The sequence below is a fragment of the Brassica napus genome, chromosome C1 (genome assembly GCF_020379485.1).
Source record: "Brassica napus cultivar Da-Ae chromosome C1, Da-Ae, whole genome shotgun sequence".
Classification (NCBI taxonomy): domain Eukaryota; kingdom Viridiplantae; phylum Streptophyta; class Magnoliopsida; order Brassicales; family Brassicaceae; genus Brassica; species Brassica napus.
Window position 1 is genome coordinate 34736261 of NC_063444.1, and position 4885 is coordinate 34741145.

Genomic DNA, 4885 nt, shown 5'->3' on the forward strand with positions numbered 1-4885 from the left:
AAGATTTAGTTATTGACATATTGTCCAATAAACAAAATCAATTTCAAATTCAAACCCAAATATCCAAAATGATCCATTTTCTAAATGTTTTACACTTAGCCAAATTTAAAGTTTTATATGCTTTGCATATCACTCACTTTGGATCTCCATTTCTCATTCAACACAACTCTGATTTTGACAAGCAAATACACTAACTCATAGTGTTCATGGTGACGATTACATCGTGCCCAAATTTCGGTCTTTCCGACAGACGTCTCCGTCGAAAAAACCCATTGAAAAATGGTCTGCACCACTATGTCAAAAACGAGTTCCAACACTCTTCTCAAAGCTGCATCCACTGATACACATTATTTTGTATTTTGATCTCTTACTCTAACTCTAGCCTTCTTAAGACACCGAGGAAAGTTCATCGCAATGTTTCAATGGAATTCAATATCTTCTTCTCTCAGATATTAAAGTAAGAAATGATACTTGTTGATTGTGCTAGTTTTGTGGTTAAACGGCCCAATGACCTAATTAACGAGGTATGGGATTGCAAAGTTGTTCCCTTTTGGACCATCTCTAGGGGTACGCCACATCAGCCACCTTTGCAAACAAACGAGAGGCAAAATCAAAAGCATATGTTTGTTATTTTCATGCTGAACGGCAAACAAAGTGTAAGATATACATTGAGACTTAAGAGTTCAATCATGATCGAAGGAGAACACTACAAGAAAAACACTTAGTACCCGACGACCAGTATTGTCATAAAGTTGTCGGAATTGATGAGTTCCGGTGACTTTCCGAGAAACTTCAAATAGTCGGAGTTTGGGTCTCGGAAACTCACAGTTGTCGCCAAGTTCTCGGTAAATTACCGACAAATTATGTTCTCGGTTCGTTGTCGGTAATCTTTATCAGAAATTTATGGTTATTTTCCGAGATCAAAATCCCGATGAAAGTGATGATCACAAAATCATTGGAGACTTCCGAGTGATTTCCGAGGAAAATTGTGAAGATTGAAAAAAAAAACGAAACAAATTTCTCATATCATTCGTCACACTAGTTTTGGGTTCATGTTGCTTTCTATCATGCTGGAGTTTCATTATCTGTTTTTGAACAATCAACAATTCATTCTCTGGTTTTGACAGTTACTCAATCTTTCATGCTCTGTTTTTGAGCAATCAACTATCCATTATTTTAAGAAGAAAACAAATCAGATTATTCTTGACTTGGGCTCGATCGTTTCTCTGTTTGTGACATTTCTTGAATCTATCATGCTCTGTTTCTGAGCAATTAGCAATCCATTCTTTTAAGAAGAAAACAAAACAAAGTTTTTCATAAGCATTTGATTATAATTTATATCAAGAATATCAAGCAGAGTAGAAATAGAAAAGAGTGAAGAATGTCCCGTGATATGATGATATAGATGAGTAAATGGGATTATACTCATTCCTTAAGCATTGTTACCTTCTTCGGTGTTTGGGTATCAGAGAGAAGCGTTGAATGAAAACTAATTAAGAAAAGATGAAGTGAGACTGCGAGAGTGGTAAGAAATTGTGGTTTGTTTTTTTTTTATAATAAGATGCTACCCACATACATGTTTATCGGTATTCTCTTGGAAACCTAATTACTAAATTTTCACCGGGAGTTTCAAGATTTCAAAATTTTAAAGCGTCAAACACAGTTTCAGATTCTGAGAATTTACCGACAATTTGGATTAAGCTTTCCCGAGCTCTTTCTGTCAACATGCTGGCGTCAAACAGAGTTTCAGATTCTGAGAAATTACCGATGATCTGGATTAAACTTTCCCGAGCTCTTTCCGACAACATGCTCTCGCCGGTAAATTTTGAGAGAATTCCGACAAACCTTTTGAGAAACTTCCGACAAAACCAGTTCATCGGAATATTCCGACAACTTTTCATGAGAAATTTCCAACAAAACCGGTTTGTCGATAATTTCCGAGGAACTACCGACCCGAGTGTTCATTCCCCGGGAAATTGTCAGTAAGTCGTGGTTACTATCCCGACGACTCTTGTTCTCAGGAAATTTTGTCGGAGTTTATGTTGTTTTCTTGTAGTGGAAAAAATGGAATCAAACATTGTAACGTTTCCGAATCATGAAAGAACCTAAGAGATGAAACCGATACATCAAGCTTTATGAGTCTAATCTCTCAGAAGAAGGTCAGTCTCAGTAACCATGCCAAAAAAAGCCTATATTTTCACCAAGAGAAACAAACAAAACAAGAAATGAAGATTAGACCAGTTTAACACAAATTGGCGGTATAACAGTTCTCGTAGGTCAAAACTCAAAAGTTTAGACCAATATAGAACAAGTTTGCACCAGTAAATCATTAAGCTGCAACGAAAGAAACCAAGTTATGTATTCATCTTGACACGGCCTTATCCCCTAAACATAATTTGAACCTGAAGATTCCACCTTCTGTATCGATTAAGATTCAAAACAGGAAAGAAACACACTTAAGAACCATGTAAGTTCTCACACTACTTGTTGTTCTTAGTTTCTATTATCTACGAACCATATCTTACTCGTCGTCATATAAAGTTTTTTCCCATGTCAGATATATAAACGAGTTGGATCCGGATCAAATTGAGATTGCAAAAACTTAATGAAAACCTCTAATCTTTTCCTAATACTGTCATAGTCTAGTTAAACACTATATTTCGTGAAGATAGCCAACAACTCAGTCACAAGCTGCTTATCATCGTGTTTCATCACATACCTTTTCAAAAATACCTCATCGGAACAAACGAAGACACAACCCATAGGAGGTGGTAATTACCAGTTCCAACCAAACCTTTAGACATGAGAGCTTTGATTATGTTACACCAAGGCACAATCCTCTTGTCCATGCTGTATCCAACCACCCGAGGAAACAAAGACACAGCTTTAACTGGCCAATTCATCTGCTTCACCACAAACTCAACCTTCTCCTTCACCACCATTGTAGAATGAGTAATGCACTGCGGAAAACACTTGACCATCACCATTACCTCATCTCTGGTGAATCCTAGGCCTAGAAACGTTTCAATGAAGTTCAGTATTTTGTTCTCCGACACCATCAGAAGGTTTGGACACTTCTTGAAAACTTCCCACACGTGTTCCGCAGAGAAGCCTAACCTTGTGCATAAAACATCGACTTTCTCTTGAGTTGTTTTGTCGCTCAATAGGTAAACAGCGTTGGGGGCTTGGACGAACTTAGAGGTGGTGGGATCAAAGCCCATCTCAAGGACCTTCTTGAGGGTTTCATCGAATCTTTCTTTCCCAGTTACGGTCTGGAAGTTGGAGACGAGCAGAGAGAATAAAAGCTTCTGAGGCACACCCAAATCTCTCAAAACCAATATGTTTCTAAGTTTGTTCTCCTGTCTACTACCCTCTCTCAAACAAGATTGAGGAGGTAACTTCTTCAAACTCTTGTCGGCTTCTATGACCTCTTTGGCGAAATCATAGTATATGCTGAAAGCTTTGTCCTTTTTGATTCTCAAGATCTTGGGAACTTTCGAAAGAATCGCAGTGAGCTCAAGGTTGAAGCTCCTCTCGAGTGTAAAAACTGAAACTTGGGAGCCAATGATTTCTCAGAATCTTCTGTAAGCAGTTGAGGGTAGCTCGTGACGATGCTGGAGATCTAAGAATCTGTGAAACTATAACTTTTAAGAAGATTCAGAACAGAATCAGGGTTGCCCTTGCTCTCGGAGTCGGAGCTGACTTTCCTCCAGGTTGATTCTGCGAGTTTTGTAGTGAAACCAAGTGAATCAACCATGTAAGAGACTGTAAAAATCTTTCCTTTTCCACCATCTTGAGCAGCACTAGCAGAGGAGTACACATTTTGCAAAGGGTTCACTGCAACTCTCAGACGACGCATACAATTCTGCAGCTCGAAAGATCTTCTTCCATGTAGCATCAGAGAATACATTACAAGCCAACTTGGATCCCTGTCTGGAAAGGAAACTAGGGTTTATGAGTAAAACAATTATGGGTGGAACATGCGTAACAGATGATTTATATTTTAACTATATTTGGATTGAAGTTTCAGAGATTGCAGTTTTGCGGGAAAATGATTGAATTGGCAGTTCTGGCGGGAAAGTTATTTATTTTGTAGTTTTGGCAAAAAATGTGATTTCACGATTTTGGTTGGAAAATTTTATTTTGCGGTTTTGGCGAGAAAATATAACTTTGTGATTTTGGTAAGAAAAGTAATTTTGTAATTTTAGCATGAAAAATGATTTTGCAGTTTTAGAAAGAAAAGTGATTTTACTCTGTATACTATCTCTATTACTTGACTTTAGTACAATATGATTTAGTTCAGTATTTTGCGGTTCATGAGTGGCTTTACTTTACAATCATAATCAAAGTCAAGTGATGTCAAAAAAAAAAAAAAGTTCAAGTGAAATTTTAAGTGGATTTTTTCCCGAAATTATGGTGTCGCTTGTTTGTTTGTTCACGTTATCCATTTGGATGAAAATGCAATCGACGTTTATTTTGTGCATTAAAATCTAACATTCAGATAAACCATCCGACTGCATTTTTAAAAAGCCACCTCAAATTTTTATTTAAATGAAAGTGAAACTCATTTTGACTCAAAAAAAAAGAAAGAAAATGAGATTCACATATTATTTGGATACATCTAGTTGGATTCAAAATGATAAATGGACAAAATAACTCTTTTAAATTTAAAATGGTCTTTCTAAATTTAATATTATGAAATTACATATTAGTTTCAAATAAAAAACATATTTTCTGCAAAATTGTATTTTCTGCCAAAACCATAAAAGTCGTGGAATCATATTTTCCGCCAAACAGCAAAATAAATATTTTCACAAAAATCATGAAAACTGTTATAAATCAATTGGTGGATGTCCATAACCAGCCCGGTCCATAACCGGCCCAT

General features: G+C 36.5%; 1 pseudogene; it reads right to left on the reverse strand.

Moving 5' to 3' along the window:
• Positions 1–1100: 1100 nt before the first annotated feature.
• On the reverse strand, positions 1101–4406 carry LOC125580946 (annotated as a pseudogene).
• Positions 4407–4885: the final 479 nt, after the last annotated feature.